The 19,399-nt window shown below is 52.9% G+C and overlaps 1 protein-coding gene across 3 annotated transcripts in view; it reads right to left on the bottom strand.

Moving 5' to 3' along the window:
- Positions 1-16,600, bottom strand: part of CGN (cingulin) — a 47,295-nt gene extending 30,695 nt beyond the window's left edge. For 2 of the 3 annotated variants that reach the window (XM_018569352.1, XM_018569353.1), the window contains exon 1: positions 8,780-8,857. The gene's annotated coding sequence lies outside the window, so the exon portion shown is untranslated. Of the gene's footprint in view, positions 1-8,779; positions 8,858-16,510 lie in introns of those variants that run through there. The other variant, XM_018569351.1, reaches the window with a different exon arrangement.
- Between the last annotated feature and the right edge of the window lie 2,799 nt (positions 16,601-19,399).

Genomic DNA, 19,399 nt, shown 5'->3' with positions numbered 1-19,399 from the left:
TACAGGATGCCCCAAAAATATATCCCAGCCAATCAGAGAAAGCCCCCCTCCCTTCGGGATGACATATGTGGCAAGTTTTGACCTGTGATGATGGTACAGAAGAAGGTAACCCTGTCCTGTGCCAGTCTGCCAGTATGGAAATCGAATACTCTGGCCGGACTGGTTTGTGACTAACCGCTCTACATAAAACCTGTAATTACACCTCGTGGGGCGTTCCATCTCCCCGTCACCTGTCATCACACCCGCGGGACCAGACGCATCCAGACAATCTATGAGAATGTAAAGCAGCCTTGCAACATGACCTCATCATCATGCAGAGGATTTACAACACATCCAGTCAAATCAACCCAATGCCCATTCATTGCCCAGCCCAACGCCCATTTATTCCCCATGCCAACCCAATGCCTATTAATTCCCCATCCCAACCCAATTGCCCATTCATTCCCCATCCCAACCCAATTGCCCATTCATTCCCCTTCCCAACCCAATTGCCCATTCATTCCCCATCCCAACCCAATTGCCCATTCATTCCCCTTCCCAACCCAATTGCCCATTCATTCCCCATCCCAACCCAATTGCCCATTCATTCCCCATGTCAACCCAATGCCTATTAATTCCCCATCTCAACCCAATACCCATTCATTCCCCATCCCAATGCCCATTCATTCCCCATGCCAACCCAATGCCTATTCATTCCCCATCCCAACCCAATTGCCCATTCATACCCCATCACAACCCAATTGCCCATTCATTCCCCATCACAACCCAATTTCCCATTCATTCCCCATTACAACCCAATGCCTATGCATTCCCCATCCCAACCAAATGCCCATTCATTCCCCATCCCAACCAAATGCCCATTCATTCCCCATCCCAACCCAATGCCCATGCATTCCCCAACCCAATGCCCATGCATTCCCCAACCCAACCCAATGCCCATGCATTCCCCATGCCAACCCAATGCCCATGCATTCCCCATGCCAATGCCCATGCATTCCCCATCCCAACCCAATGCCCATGCATTCCCCATGCCAACCCAATTCCCATGCATTCCCCATCCCAATGCCCATGCATTCCCCATCCCAATGCCCATCCATTCCCCATCCCAACCCAATGCCCATGCATTCCCCATCCCAACCCAATGCCCATGCATTCCCCATCCCAATGCCCATGCATTCCCCATCCCAATGCCCATGCATTCCCCATCCCAACCCAATGCCCATGCATTCCCCATCCCAACGCCCATTGATTCCCCATCCCAACCCAATGATTGCTTTCATTGAATCATTCAATCTGCTTTCCTTGGTAAAGGAAAGCAGATTGAATGTTATTATAACAATTTCCCGACCACAAAGGTATCACCGCGTTCTGTTGTTTCTGAAAACATGGCAGGCGGTCTCTCTGAGTTTTCACCTTTAAAGGAGCACATACGCACAAACAGACAGACACACAGAGACAGAGACACACACACGGGGTGACAACGCTCCGAACGTGTCTCATAATTGTACTCCCGTGTTGTCACCCGGGCTTCCAATGGAGACTACAAGTGGCCATTTTGACACATGTTATTCATACACGGTCCAATGTTGTCAGCCGCCCTGAGAAATGCCATGCGGCCATTGCACCGGCGGGAATAGAGGCAGCCAAGCATGTGTGGTCGGGATTATTGATCCCCTGAATGTTGTTGTATTGATCTCCATTGATGGCCCAGAGACGGGTTCCTCTTGTATTGCACACCTCCGGTAGTGGAGCCGGAGATACACGGTGCGTGCTCACGTGGAACTGGTTGCTCGAGTGCAACGACCAGAAATGTCAGTGATCCTTCATTGTTCCCATTGTCCGCCCTGCGTTCATTATTCATGGTGCGTCCTCGCCCTCAGGTGCCTGATGAATGAACAGGAGCGACTGGACCATAACCACAAAACCACATAATGGCTGTGTAAGGCCCTCCTCCGTATTGCCGGCCGACCTCATATCATCATTTCCAGTCTTTATTAATCTGCAGCTTTCATTGTAATAAGCCTGATGATCCTGCCGTGGAGGTCCTTGCTCAGGCACTTCCTGTTTTAGGGTGACAACGATCCATCCCCAATTGTGCTCCTGCGTTGTCACCCTGGCTTCTGATGGCCGTTTCTACACACATCGTCCACTGTTGGCATTTCTCAGGGCGGTCTTCCTGATGGCGACATGAAGTGACAGGAACTCAGCAGCACTGAGATGGAACAAAGGAAGAAACAAAGGCTGTCGACAGAACAGATCAAACTCGGCAGCTCTGGCAGGTGAGGCATCGCATCCAGCTATGCCAGGGGTGGCCAAACTCCGCCCTCCAGCTGTGGTGGAACTACAGGTCCTACGAGGCATTGCAAGACTCTCACAGCCACAAATCCCAGGGACAGAGGCATGGTGGGAGTTGTAGTCACGCCGCCCTACTTTAAATAGGACCTCTCAGGGGGCCGACACTCTCCATCTCCCAGAAGCAGAGAGGGGCCCCCGGAACGAGCATGGCTTCCGGGAGCCGGACCGTGTAGAAACCTTGATGGTTTCCTTTAAATGCAGCTCAGCAGCTACTGTGATTCCCGCAAGAGGCTGCAGTTTCCAGCAAGGGTCACCTGTGCTCTCGGGTGCTGCAAACAGGCGAAACCCCTCCCCTTCCAGCCGCCACCACCCCCAGTGACTGAAACATGTATGGAGAAAAGTACCGGGCAACATAACAGAGACAGATAACCCCCCAAGTCAAGAACTTTGTGGGGTGCAGGGGGTGATGGGAAATTCATTTAGTGGATGATCCCAGTTGCTCTAGGGGGCGTACTGCCCAACTGCAATCCAGCAGGATCGCAAGACTGGCTGGACAGAACCGTGACCTTTCAGTTATGGGGGGGACGGGGACGCGTTGTAACATTTTCATTCCGCAGCTTTCTTCTACACAGACGCCGTGCGAGGTGGAATGCAGAACCTGCCCCGCGACTCCGCACAGAATCAGACTAAACCATCACAGGCTGCATCTCTGCCGGGCTCAGGGGAACTAGAGGTCCCAGCATGCCCTGCAGCACGACTGTCTTCAACTGGATTCCGATTCCTTACACTGTAACAGGAAATGGGATGTGTGGTTGTCACCGGGACAGACAGTAATAAAACACTGTCAGAAGTTGTAACCCTCCCCCACTCTATGTGTCCCTGTTGGAGAAACTTCACTTCCTGTCATAACAGGAAGTGAGAAAAAAATCTCCCAATGGGGATGCAGATGGCAATAAAAATGTGACAGAGGTTCCGTCCCATATGTGTAATGTACACCGTGTTTCGAAGTTCCCCCTGACAACGCGATTCTTTGTTTCATCATTGAACCGGCACTATAAATTCTGGCACCGGATTGGCCGGGGCGGGTTGATGAATGAGTCTCTTGGTAACAATCAGCTTGGTGCTCACTATACGGGAGGCCGGCGGCCTGGCACTGCGCGCTTAGTACATAACTTGTCTTCCCATGAGAGCAATCACTCAGCACGTTCCAGGACCGCCGCCATTTCCCTGGAGCGCAGAGCAGAGAAAATAATTATCTCCTTACAGGAATTGGACTTCGCACGCAGGGAAGGCCGAGGTCACGCACACGCCAGGAAATCAGGACATCTAGGCGCAGGATGGCGCTCTACATAATGCCAGAAGGGTGTCAATGGTCCGCCCAGTCCATACCAATGGGCAAACGAGGGCAGAATGCCGAGAGAGGAAACTGGGCACAGAGTGGTCTGGGCAGAGAAGGGACTAGGTACAAAGGGGACTGGGCAGAGAAGGGACTAGGTACAGAGAAGGGACTAGGCACAGAAGGGACTAGGTACAGAGGGGTCTGGGCAGAGAAGGGACTAGGTACAGAGAAGGGACTAGGCGCAGAGGGGACCGGGCCGAGAAGGGACTAGGCGCAGAGGGGACCGGGCAGAGAAGGGACTAGGCGCAGAGGGGACCGGGCAGAGAAGGGACTAGGTACAGAGGGGACCAGGGGCACACAGGGGACCAGGGGCACAGAGGGGACCAGATAAAGAGGGGGGGCCACCAGAAGGGGGGAGGGAGGGAAGTGTCAAAGATGGTGGCCTTCTGCTATATCACCCCCAATAAGATTGGAGAGTCCATGGGGTAACATTGGTTGGCATTAAAACCACACCCCAAATAACTCTTCCCACAATGCACCCCTCCCAGCAGAGATTGGGAGTCTACGTGTTCTCCTTTATCCTGTGTATGAAATCTCTGACATGGAACACGGCAGATAATTGTTTTAGGGCCACACACGGCCCTGTGCTCAGGGCAGTGCGGCACCAAAGGTTGGCACACGCCAGGGTTGTTTTTAACAAGCATGCAGGACACAGCATAGACCTGAGCTGACAGTGAGAGGTGGAGGGTGACTGGTGCCCCAGGAATGCCGGGTGGAACACAGGAGGACTATATACACAAAACAAGATAACAGACACATGTCATGAGGAAGAGAGAGAAAAGATAAAGACAGAGAGAAGGGGAGAGAGAGAGAGAAGGGGGGAGGGAGAGAGAGAGAGAGAGAGAATGGGGAGAGAGAGAGAGAGAGAGAGAAGGGGGAGGGAGAGAGAGAGAGAGAGAGAATGGGGAGAGAGAGAGAGAGAGAGAGAAGGGGGAGGGAGAGAGAGAGAGAGAGAGAATGGGGAGAGAGAGAGAGAGAGAGAGAAGGGGGAGGGAGAGAGAGAGAGAGAGAGAATGGGGAGAGAGAGAGAGAGAGAGAGAAGGGGGAGGGAGAGAGAGAGAGAGAGAGAATGGGGAGAGAGAGAGAGAGAGAGAGAAGGGGGAGGGAGAGAGAGAGAGAGAGAGAATGGGGAGAGAGAGAGAGAGAGAGAGAAGGGGGAGGGAGAGAGAGAGAGAGAGAGAATGGGGAGAGAGAGAGAGAGAGAGAGAAGGGGGAGGGAGAGAGAGAGAGAGAGAGAATGGGGAGAGAGAGAGAGAGAGAGAGAAGGGGGAGGGAGAGAGAGAGAGAGAGAGAATGGGGAGAGAGAGAGAGAGAGAGAGAAGGGGGAGGGAGAGAGAGAGAGAGAGAGAATGGGGAGAGAGAGAGAGAGAGAGAGAAGGGGGAGGGAGAGAGAGAGAGAGAGAGAATGGGGAGAGAGAGAGAGAGAGAGAGAAGGGGGAGGGAGAGAGAGAGAGAGAGAGAATGGGGAGAGAGAGAGAGAGAGAGAGAAGGGGGAGGGAGAGAGAGAGAGAGAGAGAATGGGGAGAGAGAGAGAGAGAGAGAGAAGGGGGAGGGAGAGAGAGAGAGAGAGAGAATGGGGAGAGAGAGAGAGAGAGAGAGAAGGGGGAGGGAGAGAGAGAGAGAGAGAGAATGGGGAGAGAGAGAGAGAGAGAGAGAAGGGGGAGGGAGAGAGAGAGAGAGAGAGAATGGGGAGAGAGAGAGAGAGAGAGAGAAGGGGGAGGGAGAGAGAGAGAGAGAGAGAATGGGGAGAGAGAGAGAGAGAGAGAGAAGGGGGAGGGAGAGAGAGAGAGAGAGAGAATGGGGAGAGAGAGAGAGAGAGAGAGAAGGGGGAGGGAGAGAGAGAGAGAGAGAGAATGGGGAGAGAGAGAGAGAGAGAGAGAAGGGGGAGGGAGAGAGAGAGAGAGAGAGAATGGGGAGAGAGAGAGAGAGAGAGAGAAGGGGGAGGGAGAGAGAGAGAGAGAGAGAATGGGGAGAGAGAGAGAGAGAGAGAGAAGGGGGAGGGAGAGAGAGAGAGAGAGAGAATGGGGAGAGAGAGAGAGAGAGAGAGAAGGGGGAGGGAGAGAGAGAGAGAGAGAGAATGGGGAGAGAGAGAGAGAGAGAGAGAAGGGGGAGGGAGAGAGAGAGAGAGAGAGAATGGGGAGAGAGAGAGAGAGAGAGAGAAGGGGGAGGGAGAGAGAGAGAGAGAGAGAATGGGGAGAGAGAGAGAGAGAGAGAGAAGGGGGAGGGAGAGAGAGAGAGAGAGAGAATGGGGAGAGAGAGAGAGAGAGAGAGAAGGGGGAGGGAGAGAGAGAGAGAGAGAGAATGGGGAGAGAGAGAGAGAGAGAGAGAAGGGGGAGGGAGAGAGAGAGAGAGAGAGAATGGGGAGAGAGAGAGAGAGAGAGAGAAGGGGGAGGGAGAGAGAGAGAGAGAGAGAATGGGGAGAGAGAGAGAGAGAGAGAGAAGGGGGAGGGAGAGAGAGAGAGAGAGAGAATGGGGAGAGAGAGAGAGAGAGAGAGAAGGGGGAGGGAGAGAGAGAGAGAGAGAGAATGGGGAGAGAGAGAGAGAGAGAGAGAAGGGGGAGGGAGAGAGAGAGAGAGAGAGAATGGGGAGAGAGAGAGAGAGAGAGAGAAGGGGGAGGGAGAGAGAGAGAGAGAGAGAATGGGGAGAGAGAGAGAGAGAGAGAGAAGGGGGAGGGAGAGAGAGAGAGAGAGAGAATGGGGAGAGAGAGAGAGAGAGAGAGAAGGGGGAGGGAGAGAGAGAGAGAGAGAGAATGGGGAGAGAGAGAGAGAGAGAGAGAAGGGGGAGGGAGAGAGAGAGAGAGAGAGAATGGGGAGAGAGAGAGAGAGAGAGAGAAGGGGGAGGGAGAGAGAGAGAGAGAGAGAATGGGGAGAGAGAGAGAGAGAGAGAGAAGGGGGAGGGAGAGAGAGAGAGAGAGAGAATGGGGAGAGAGAGAGAGAGAGAGAGAAGGGGGAGGGAGAGAGAGAGAGAGAGAGAATGGGGAGAGAGAGAGAGAGAGAGAGAGGGAGAGAGAGAGAGAGAGAAGAGGGGGAGAGAGAGAGAAGAGGGGGGGAGAGAGAAGAGGGGGGGGGAGAGAGACAGGATTTAAAATATATGGAGAGAGAGAGGGACAGTCTCCGGGCCGTAGGGAGTGCACAGTGAGTCTCGGCAGGTGGTGGGTGGTGCACGGCTCCAAGGCCTGACCTGGGATGGGCAGGTTTCACTCTTCGCACAGTCAGTTTCACTGCAGGAAGAGCCTCTGTGGGTGACAATTATTGTGTTCCAGGCGGCCGGGCCTGCGATCAGTCAGGTGTACAAAACACACAGGAGGAGCCGCTGCCAAACACAAAACACCCTCCGCCCTTCCACCCTGGGACAGGAACTCTCCAATCTCTCATCAAGATGAACTGTGGCTTGTGCAGAAGCAGAGCAGTGACTAAGACTGGGATGCCATTAAAGTCCATGTGCGTGTAAAGGCGTCCCAATACTTTTGGTAATATAGTGTAGTCTCTGGAGTCTGAGAACACCTCAGTATCCGGAGATTGGGAAGATCTGACTTTGTGTTCCCGAGTCAGGGCCGCCTGACGTGACGAAGCGTGACGTTACAGATATATAAACATTTAGCGCAGTCTGCAGAACTCAGAGTGGATTATCGGTGCGCTGCCTCCATTCCAACGGCACTGCACACCCGTGCGTGACTCGTGGACCCACAATGCACTTCTGGTACCCCATCCCCGGGGGCCCCGTACAAGAAGACGCACCAGGCGGAAATTTTAACACTGCTGCATTATAGGAAATGGCAGGTACAGTTATTATGAATACAAGACACCACGGGCGACTGCTCCCCGCTACGAGAGGCCGCTGACGACGGCTCCCCGTTACAAGACGCCGCTGGCGACTGCTCCCCTTTACGAGACACCGCTGGTGACTGCTCCCCATTACAAGAGACCCCTGGGGACTGATACCAGCCTCCTCTGGGCTGCCGCCATATTGCACAGACTGAGAGATCACAGACATGGTTACAGAAGACTAGGGCTGCAACCAACTAATCGATTGATAATAATCAATAATGAGAATCGTTGTTGACGATTAGTTGGTCCGGGTCCCCTAGCTCTCTCCTCTGTGCTGGGAGCCGGCGTCTCATTGGCTCTGTGTCCCCTCTGATCCCCGCTGCTCTCAGGGGGGGATAGGAGGGGACACAGATCCCTCCAGCCGGTGCCCAGTGGTGGGAGGAGTTCCACCAAACCCCTCGCCCCACATCAGCTCTCTCCTCCCCGCTGGGAGCCGCTGCATGCTACAGTCCCGATTCCCGCTGCTCTCCCCCACCTGTACCAGCAGAGGCAGCGGGGATCACAGGGGACACAGAATAGATCCACCCTCCAGAGCCCAGCAGGGAGGAGCAAGCTGTCAGGAGGCAGAGCGGGGATGACCGCTGCGGGACGATCAGCAAACATGTGATCATTACATGTAACATTCGGACATCCTGATGATCAGTCCTGACCACCGCCATAGTTACAGATGATGGAGGACCGAGTATTCTGATACCGTGTCCCCAATTTTGAATGGACAGGAAGTCCCCTACATCATTTCCTGTCCATTCACGATTGTGGACACCGTATCTGTTTACTATCTCGCCTCAATTTCTGAATGAACAGGAAGTCTCTGTACGGAGAGCTTCCTGTTCAGTAATAACAGGGGCTCCGTGTCCTCCATCTTTTCTTTCAAAGGGGAAATATCCGCAGGGTCTGTTTAATGAAGGATGACGTGTGATTTTATTTTTAATGCGATTAATCGAAGAAAAAATAATAATAATCGGCCAACTAATCGAATGTGAAAATCATCATCAGGTGCAGCACGACAGAAGACTATTAGAGACTGATTTAGAGTTACAAGAGACTGCTAGGGACTGCTTCCTCTTACAGTGGACTGCTATTGGGTGGGGGTGACAGGTGTAATGATACATTGTATATAGTATGGGGGGGTGACAGGTGTAATTATACATTGTATATAGTATGGGGGGTAGTAACAGGTGTAATGATACATTGTATATAGTATAGGGGTAGTGGCAGGCAGGTCATGTGACCCCTGCAAATCCCCCTCTCCTCTTACCTTCCAACATCCGCAGCTCCGTCCCTCTCCTCTTCAACCTGACACTGATCTGCACCTCCAGCCGCATCACCGCCCCCTACTCATCACCCCGCCCCAGTCTCACTACCACCAATCGCCTCCCAGCTCCTGCCTTCCGCTCTCCCTCCCACATCCACTCACTGGCTGTAGTTCTTGTAGGGGCGGGGCCAGAAGGTGAGCGCTCTCACAACCTGCAGAACGGAGAGCAGGCTCGGGTCACGTGAGAAAAGGTGGCGGCCATCTTTCTGGTTGTCAGGCAACTGGTGGCGTGCGACACCTGAGCATGGGGAGGCGGGGCTAGATCCCATCCTGCACCAATATAGAAAGGTATAGGTGACCCCCAGACCGGATATGAGCCTGACATAGGGTGGGGGATGGGTGCACAGTTGTGTTACCAGAACAAAACAGATAGAAGATAGAATGTCATTGTTACTGTCCGTCTGTCCCCCTCCCCCTCAAACACACTCCCCCACCGCCTCCCCCTCAAACACACAACCCAGCTAGCAAGGGCAAGCAGCCTTTGATGTCAAAGCCCGCATGAGGTGGCGTCCCCGCAACTACCATCCACCGAGGAATAAATCCTGCGATCTGATCAGTGATCTCGCAATCCTCAGGGGCGAGGATGGTTGCTTAGCAACTAGCCTGCCTCTGTCCCTCCCGTCTCACGCCTGAGCCTCTCACAAGCCGTGGGCGGGCTTAGCAGGCGGTGCCTCTTCACTGATTGACAGCCTCAGCTAAGGCGGGGCTTTACCTGTGTACTTAAAGGGCCCCTACCTTAACCCTTTCTGTACCCCAAACCGCTGCCCTGTGACCCTGAGGATTTAACCCTTTCTGTGCCCAAACCGCTGCCCTGTGACCCTGAGGATTTAACCCCTTCTGTACCCAAAACCGCTGCCCGGTGACCCTGAGGATTTAACCCTTTCTGTGCCCAAACCGCTGCCCTGTGACCCTGAGGATTTAACCCCTTCTGTACCCCAAACCGCTGCCCTGTGACCCTGAGGATTTAACCCCTTCTGTACCCCAAACCGCTGCCCTGTGACCCTGAGGATTTAACCCCTTCTGTACCCCAAACCGCTGCCCTGTGACCCTGAGGATTTAACCCCTTCTGTACCCCAAACCGCTGCCCTGTGACCCTGAGGATTTAACCCCTTCTGTACCCCAAACCGCTGCCCTGCGACCCTGAGGATTTAACCACCTCTGTACCCCAAACCACTGCGCTGTGACCCTAAGGATTTAACCCCTTCTGTGCCCAAAACCGCTGCCCTGTGACCCTGAGGATTTAACCCCTTCTGTGCCCAAACCGCTGCCCCATCACCCTGAGGATTTAACCCTTTCTGTGCCATAACTGCTGCCTTGTGACCCTGAGGCTTTAACCCCTTCTGTACCCCAAACCACTGCGCTGTGACCCTGAAGCATTTAACCCTTTCTGTACCCCAAACCACTGCGCTGTGACCCTGAAGCATTTAACCCCTTCTGTAACACAAACCACTGCGCTGTGACCCTTTGGGATTGAACCCTTTCTGAGCCCAAATCGCTGCCCTGTGACCCTGAGGATTTAACCCCTACTGTACCACTGCCCTGTGACCCTAAAGGATTTAACCCCTTCTGTACCACAAACCACTGCCCTGTGACCCTAAAGGATTTAACCCTTTCTGTGCCAAAACCGCTGCCCTGTGGCCCTGAGGGTTTAACCCCTTCTGTACCCCAAACCGCTGCCCTGTGACCCTGAGGATTTAGCCCTGCTGTGTCAGACTACCGCCTGTGTGTTCACTTAATAAAGAGACCTCTTCGCTGATGGACCATAAAACTACTGTTGGTCTCCCTGTGTGTTCCGTGTCTCACATGTCCTCTGTCGAGGTCATCATGGAAGTATTACACTAAAAATATACACAATTCCTTTTATACTAAACCAGAAAATAACATACGGAACGGGGAGTACAAATATTAGAGAAAAGATTGGAAACGTAGAAATACAAACAATACAAATGTATCAAATGTAATAAAGAATGATAAAAGATTCTAAAATGGTCCCTGAAAGATATACAATGTTCTACAAAGATACAACGTCAACTATAAGGCCTGTACGCACATCTGTAAATACGTATAGACGCATGCATACGCGTATTTGCGCTTATATGTGCGAACTGTATGCAATCCCAGAAAGCATCATTTTTGATAGAAACTTTAATGTACTCTACGCATGTACGTGCGTATATGCGCATATGTGCGCACACGCGTAAAATACGCAGAAATTCCGAGCCCGTAACCACATCTCGGTTTATTTATTTTTTTGCGCATCATTACGCAGTGCAAAAATACGGCTTCATACGCAGCTATGTGTATGGAGCCATTCATTTGCATATGCTGCATATGGCAAAAAACACTGCATGCATCTATACGCAGCGTATTATACGGCAGTGTGAATGAGGCCTTCGAGCAAGAGAGAGGAGAGGGAGAGAAGGAGAGAGAGAGAGGGGGGAAGAGGGAGAGGAGAGAGGGAGGGGGGAGAGAGAGGAGAGGGAGAGAAGGAGAGAGAGAGAGAAGGAGAGAGAGAGAGGGGGAAAAGAGAGGAGAGGGAGAGGAGAGAAGGAGAGAGAGAGAGGGGAAAAGAGAGGAGAGGGAGATGAGAGAGGAGAGAGAAAGGGGGGAGAGGAGAGAGAGAAAGGAGAGGGAGAGAGAGGGAAGGAGAGGAGAGAGAGGGGGGAGAGAGAAGAGAGGGAGAGAGAGAGGAGAGAAAGGGAGAGAGAGGAGAGGGGGAAAGAGAGAGAGGAGAGGGGAAAGAGAGAGGAGAGAAAGAGGAGGAAGAGAAGAGGAGGGGAGAGAAGAGAGGGAGAAAACAAGTGAGAGGAGAGGGAGAGAGAGAGGAGAGGGAGAGAGAAGAGAGGGAGAAAACAAGTGAGAGGGGAGAGAGGAGAGGGAGAGAGAAGACAATGTTACAGGTGAGGACCCCCGATGTGTCATGTGATCATGCCTTGGCTACCATCAGGTTTTCAAACATGGCTGCCACGTCTACGGGCCCGGGCGCTCGCCGTCTCCCACACAGAAATGGCCGCTCTGTCACCAGATTGGAACCATATTGGACAGGGAACGCAATGAGGGCAGGATATAAAAATACAGAGACGGTAAGACATTGTATTCCCCCTCCCCCAATACAAAGATGGACGCATCCTTTAACTGACCAGCGTAAATTGAAGGACAACGGATAATTTGCTTGCGGGATCCTCCAGTTGATTCTGGGCAGCTCGCGCCAAGATCTGAACCGAAAAACCATTCAGGGTGCGTCAGGAGTAAAGTTCAGGACGAAGTGTAGTTATCACGGCAATAAATTCATCCGAGGGAGACAAAATCCACCTTGTGCGTGAAACACAATATAGATTTACATATAGGATGGCACATGGACAGTCCAGGACTGGGACTTCCCCCCAAGTCTGAACCGGCGAGCCGCGCGGTGTGCTCAGCCAGGTCCTTGAACCAGACTCCCTTTTATTTCCTGGACGCTGTGACTGCCAGGATACAGGGCCGGGTCCTTGACCTGACTTTTCTGCACTGCAGTTAAAGCCATACAGCTTGGTCAGGGACCCGCCCCCCAGCCTGTGATTGGACAGTGAGGGATCAGCGGCACACTAATGGAAATATGTGTGCTCTTTCTCCTCCAATCAGTAAACTCCTTGTGTAAGACTGATGCCTGATTGGCTGACGGCACACTTTTGCGGGTCCTCTCTCCCAAATGTTGTAGCTGGCTGGAGATATTATTGTTCATCCAGAGGAATGTACTAAATATTTATAGTTTACCCTCATTAAAGTGGACCTGTCATCCGATATGCAGCATACTCAGTAATGTGTCATTGTAACACTGCCAGGTATTTATTACCTCTCACAGCAATCACATGATTACCCCTGACCATGCCTTAATTTGCTTTCCTCTCCAGAGGGACGGCGCCATCTTTGTTCAGGGGTCACCTGGGGTCACCAACTACTTCCTGGACTGAGATGTAGAAGGACGGCACCATCTTTGTTCAGGGGTCACCTGGGGTCACCAACTACTTCCTGGACTGAGATGTAGAAGGACGGCACCATCTTTGTTCCAGCATCCAGGGTCACCATCTACTTTCTGGACTGAGATGCAGAGGGACGGCGCCATCTTTGTTCAGGGGTCACCCAGGGTCACCAACTACTTCCTGGACTGAGATGTAGAAGGACGGCACCATCTTTGTTCCAGCATCCAGGGTCACCATCTACTTTCTGGACTGAGATGCAGAGGGACGGCGCCATCTTTGTTCAGGGGTCACCCAGGGTCACCAACTACTTCCTGGACTGAGATGTAGAAGGACGGCACCATCTTTGTTCCAGCATCCAGGGTCACCATCTACTTCCTGGACTGAGATGTAGAAGGACGGCACCATCTTTGTTCCAGCATCCAGGGTCACCATCTACTTCCTGGACTGAGATGTAGAAGGACGGCACCATCTTTGTTCCAGCATCCAGGGTCACCATCTACTTTCTGGACTGAGATGCAGAAGAACGGCGCCATCTTTGTTCAGGGGTCACCCAGGGTCACCATCTACTTCCTGGACTGAGGTGCTATAGCTAAGAGATGACACAATCATGTAAAGTCTGGTACCTGTGACACAGATCAGCCCCTCACCTTGTGACTTGCCACAAAGTTACAATGAGCATTCTGGTCACTGGGGGAGAGAAGACCGAGGAAATGCTTCCTCCTGCCTGCAGCAGACTGATGACTGGGGGAGGGGAGACTGAGGAAATGCTTTCTCCTGCCTGCAGCAGACTGATCACTGGGGGAGAGGAGACTGAGGAAATGCTTCCCCCTGCCTGCAGCAGACTGATGACTGGGGGAGGGGAGACTGAGGAAATGCTTTCTCCTGCCTGCAGCAGACTGATCACTGGGGGAGAGGAGACTGAGGAAATGCTTCCCCCTGCCTGCAGCAGACTGATGACTGGGGGAGGGGAGACTGAGGAAATGCTTTCTCCTGCCTGCAGCAGACTGATCACTGGGGGAGAGGAGACTGAGGAAATGCTTCCCCCTGCCTGCAGCAGACTGATGACTGGGGGAGGGGAGACTGAGGAAATGCTTTCTCCTGCCTGCAGCAGACTGATCACTGGGGGAGAGGAGACTGAGGAAATGCTTCCCCCTGCCTGCAGCAGACTGATGACTGGGGGAGGGGAGACTGAGGAAATGCTTTCTCCTGCCTGCAGCAGACTGATCACTGGGGGAGAGGAGACTGAGGAAATGCTTCCCCCTGCCTGCAGCAGACTGATGACTGGGGGAGGGGAGACTGAGGAAATGCTTTCTCCTGCCTGCAGCAGACTGATCACTGGGGGAGAGGAGACTGAGGAAATGCTTCCCCCTGCCTGCAGCAGACTGATGACTGGGGGAGGGGAGACTGAGGAAATGCTTTCTCCTGCCTGCAGCAGACTGATCACTGGGGGAGAGGAGACTGAGGAAATGCTTCCCCCTGCCTGCAGCAGACTGATGACTGGGGGAGGGGAGACTGAGGAAATGCTTTCTCCTGCCTGCAGCAGACTGATCACTGGGGGAGAGGAGACTGAGGAAATGCTTCCCCCTGCCTGCAGCAGACTGATGACTGGGGGAGGGGAGACTGAGGAAATGCTTTCTCCTGCCTGCAGCAGACTGATCACTGGGGGAGAGGAGACTGAGGAAATGCTTCCCCCTGCCTGCAGCAGACTGATGACTGGGGGAGGGGAGACTGAGGAAATGCTTTCTCCTGCCTGCAGCAGACTGATCACTGGGGGAGAGGAGACTGAGGAAATGCTTCCCCCTGCCTGCAGCAGACTGATGACTGGGGGAGGGGAGACTGAGGAAATGCTTTCTCCTGCCTGCAGCAGACTGATCACTGGGGGAGAGGAGACTGAGGAAATGCTTCCCCCTGCCTGCAGCAGACTGATGACTGGGGGAGGGGAGACTGAGGAAATGCTTTCTCCTGCCTGCAGCAGACTGATCACTGGGGGAGAGGAGACTGAGGAAATGCTTCCCCCTGCCTGCAGCAGACTGATGACTGGGGGAGGGGAGACTGAGGAAATGCTTTCTCCTGCCTGCAGCAGACTGATCACTGGGGGAGAGGAGACTGAGGAAATGCTTCCCCCTGCCTGCAGCAGACTGATGACTGGGGGAGGGGAGACTGAGGAAATGCTTTCTCCTGCCTGCAGCAGACTGATCACTGGGGGAGAGGAGACTGAGGAAATGCTTCCCCCTGCCTGCAGCAGACTGATGACTGGGGGAGGGGAGACTGAGGAAATGCTTTCTCCTGCCTGCAGCAGACTGATCACTGGGGGAGAGGAGACTGAGGAAATGCTTCCCCCTGCCTGCAGCAGACTGATGACTGGGGGAGGGGAGACTGAGGAAATGCTTTCTCCTGCCTGCAGCAGACTGATCACTGGGGGAGAGGAGACTGAGGAAATGCTTCCCCCTGCCTGCAGCAGACTGATGACTGGGGGAGGGGAGACTGAGGAAATGCTTTCTCCTGCCTGCAGCAGACTGATCACTGGGGGAGAGGAGACTGAGGAAATGCTTCCCCCTGCCTGCAGCAGACTGATGACTGGGGGAGGGGAGACTGAGGAAATGCTTTCTCCTGCCTGCAGCAGACTGATCACTGGGGGAGAGGAGACTGAGGAAATGCTTCCCCCTGCCTGCAGCAGACTGATGACTGGGGGAGGGGAGACTGAGGAAATGCTTTCTCCTGCCTGCAGCAGACTGATCACTGGGGGAGAGGAGACTGAGGAAATGCTTCCCCCTGCCTGCAGCAGACTGATGACTGGGGGAGGGGAGACTGAGGAAATGCTTTCTCCTGCCTGCAGCAGACTGATCACGGGGGGAGAGGAGACTGGGGAAATGCTTCCTCCTGCCTGCAGCAGAATGATCACGGGGGGGAGAGGAGACTGGGGAAATGCTTCCTCCCGCCTGCAGCAGTCTGATCACTGGGGGAGGGGAGACTGAGGAAATGCTTCCTCCTGCCTGCAGCAGACTGATCACTGGGGAGAGGAGACTGAGGACATGCTTCCTCCTGCCTGCAGCAGACTGATCACTGGGGAGAGGAGACTGAGGACATGCTTCCTCCTGCCTGCAGCAGACTGATCACTGGGGAGAGGAGACTGAGGACATGCTTCCTCCTGCCTGCAGCAGACTGATCACTGGGGAGAGGAGACTGAGGACATGCTTCCTCCTGCCTGCAGCAGACTGATCACTGGGGAGAGGAGACTGAGGACATGCTTCCTCCTGCCTGCAGCAGACTGATCACTGGGGAGAGGAGACTGAGGACATGCTTCCTCCTGCCTGCAGCAGACTGATCACTGGGGAGAGGAGACTGAGGACATGCTTCCTCCTGCCTGCAGCAGGCTGATGACATCATCTCAGCCTGGTGCTGAAACACGGCTTTCTAATGATAAATGGTGGAGCTTTTTCTACAAATGATGCTGTGGCTGAGCGCTGTGACATGTCCGGGATGTATTCACGCAGCCTCATGAAGTTACTGACAGGTCCTCTTTAGGTGCACAGAACACGGGTGACAATGAGGTGACCTCAGAAGGAATTTGCTGACAATGAAGCGGAATTCTATTTATTGGGCTCATAGAAATGTATATTATATGTACAGAGCGCGATGACATTCATTCTGTGACATGTGACGGTCCCCGCCCCGGCGTCTCGCAGCTAGAACCGGCTGAAATGTTATTACTCACCCTCCAGGAATCCCGAGTATCAGTGTGAGTGTCGGCTGTGATTCCGGCGACCTTGTAAATCCCGGGAACCAGGTGTGTCTGCAGAAGCCCCAATTCCACCTCGCCTACATACCACCGTCGTCCTCGTCTCCTCCAATGCGAGCATCATACGGAGCAATTAGGACACCAGAGGCTTCTATTAGTGGCGATGAGATCATCCCGTATTTGGGGGGGGGGGGGGGGATGGGGAGAAGAGAGGGTACAGGGGGAGAGGGAGAGGAGAAGAGAGAGGGAGAGGAGAAAAGAGGAGAGGGAGAGGAGGGAAGAGACGAGAGATGAGAAGAGAGAGGAGATGGAAGGGAGGAGGAGAGGGGGAGGAGAGAGAGGAAGAAAGAGGAGGAGAGGGAGAGGAGAGAAGAGAGGGTATAAGAGAGAGGAATAGAGGGAGAGGAGAAGAGAGAGGACAGGGTGAGGAGACGAGAGGGTGAGAGGAGATGGAAGGTAGGAGGAGAGGGGGAGGAGAAGAGAGAGGAGAGGGGGAAAAGGAGAGGAAGAGGAAAAGAGAAAGGAGGAGAGGGAGAGGAGAAGAGATAGGAGAGAAGAGAGAGGGAGAGCAGAAGAGAGAGGGAGAGCAGAAGAGAGAGGAAGAGGAGGAAGAGAGGAGAGGGTGAGGAGGAGAGAAGAAAAAGGAGAGGGAGAGGAGAGAGAGAGGGAGAGCAGAAGAGAGAGGGAGAGAGAGGAGAGGGGGAGGAGGAGAGAAGAAAAAGGAGAGGGAGAGGAGAAGAGAGGCGAGGGACAGGAGAGAAGAGAGGGGAGCGAGAGAGGAGATGAAAGAGGACAGGAAGAGAAAGGAGAGGGGGAGAAGGAGAGGAAGAGGAAAAGAGAAAGGAGAGGGGGAGAAGGAGGGGAAGAGGAAAAGAGAAAGGAGGAGAGGGAGAGGAGAGGAGATAGGAGGAGAGGGAGAGGACAAGAGATAGGAGGAGAAGAGAGAGGAGAGGGAGAGGAGAATTTACAAGAGAAGAGGAAAGGAGAGCAAAAGAGAGAAGGGGAGAGGAGAGGAGAGAAGGGAAAGGTAGGGGGGGGGGGATAATAGGGTTTACAAGAGCAGAATAAAAGAAGGTAAAAAGGTGGAAGAATAGAGGAGAGGGAGTTGAGAAGAGAGAGGGAAACATTTACAAGAGAAGAGGAGAGGAGAATTTACAAGAGGAGAGGAAAAGACAAGAAAGAAGGGTGGAGAAGAGTTTACAATAGGGGGAGGGGAGAGGAGAAATCTGAAGGTGAATGGGGTGTCTGCAAATCCCTAATTCCGCCTTAATTTCTATACAATTGTTCTGTCTGCACCAAACATTCTACAGAGCAATTAGGTAACGAGAGGCCACTATTAGGTGACATCATTCCCTATAATGAGGATTTTATTGTGTCACTGCCGATCTGCCAAAATGACCATCACTGTGTTCTGACACACAGGGAGGAGAACATATTCCACCACAATAACACACGTGAAGGATGGAGAGGAGGGCAGACGAGAGAAAGGTTTAGCTTACAAAAGGATAGAAGATGAGGAAGGAAGGGGATAGGAGGAGGTTACAAGATGAGAGGAGAGGAGAAGTGAGATGAGGAGAATTTACAAGAGGAGAGGAACGGAGAGGAGGAAATGGAGAATTTATAAGAGGAATGGACGAGAGAAGAGAATTGGAGAGGAGAGTAATCTTTAAAAAAGCAAAGGAGGTAAGGGAATAGAGAGGAAGGGAAAGGAGAATTTACAAGAGGAGAGGAGAAGAGAGAATTGCAGTGGAGAGGAAAAAGCAAAAAACGACTGTTGAAGATGAAAATTGATATGAGGAGTGGAGGTGAGGCGAAAGCAGAGGAGAGAAGAATTTACAACAAGAGGGGAGAGGAAAATTTACAAGAGGAGGGGAGAGAAGGAATGAGGAACGTTTACAAAAGGCCAGGAGGAGAAAGGAGAAGAGAAGAGAGGAGAAGAAAAGATGAGGGGAGAGGAGGAGCAGAGGACAGGAAGGGAGAAGAGAAAAGAGGAGGAGAAGAGAGGAGGAGAGGAAGGGAGAAGAGAAAAGAGGAGCAGAGAGGAATGGAGAAGCGGAGCAGAGGAAGGAAGAGAAGAGAGGAGAAGGGAGAAGAGAGGGGAAGGGAGAGAAGAGAAGGGAGAAGAGAAGAGAGGGCAAAGGAGAAGAGAAGAGAGGGGAAGGGAGAAGAGAGGGGAAGGGAGAAGAGAGGGGAATGGAGAGAAGAGAGGGGAAGGGAGAAGAGAGGGGAATGGAGAGAAGAGAAGAGAGGAGAAGAGAGGGGAGAAGAGAAGGGAAGGGAGAAGAGAGGGGAAGGGAGAAGAGAGGGGAAGGGAGAAGAGAAGAGAGGAGCAATGCAAAAAGAAATGCAGAGACTACCTATACACATAAATATTATGTAGCCTGAGTTGTGCTGCCATCTAGTGGACACAGTTAGCGCTGCAACACCTGGGAAGCTCTATATGTGACCACAGGTGTTATATTACAGAGTCCTCTGAGGAGGTGTCACACAATACTGGAGTAAGAATGTGACCGCACCGTTCTTGGCATCATAACCGGGAACATACCATGGCACCAAGCCATACCATTTACTCCAACACCTATTCGGTATTTTGGAGATATCATACGGGTCTGGTTAGCCAATGGCCAACTGCTGTAGAGATCATCCATGCCATTTTATCTTCTACCTGGTATGTATGTTAACCCAAACAATGGATTTCTCTTATTGCCTTCCTTTATCTCCGTCAGAGGGAACTGTACAATGGAGGCAGGGAGTAAAAAACTAGTCACCAACATGTCCTGATGTCAGAGCTGCCCCCATCCCCTTCCCCAATGACTGGTGATCTGATGACTGGTGGGGTATGATGGAAGAAGCGCAGATGGAATG

Source organism: Nanorana parkeri, unplaced genomic scaffold, assembly GCF_000935625.1.
Source record: "Nanorana parkeri isolate BGI_ZX_2015 unplaced genomic scaffold, ASM93562v1 scaffold1324, whole genome shotgun sequence".
In the NCBI taxonomy this organism is placed as follows: domain Eukaryota; kingdom Metazoa; phylum Chordata; class Amphibia; order Anura; family Dicroglossidae; genus Nanorana; species Nanorana parkeri.
The sequence above is the reverse complement of the archived record's forward strand: the minus strand, read 5'-3'. Positions and strand labels throughout refer to the sequence as shown.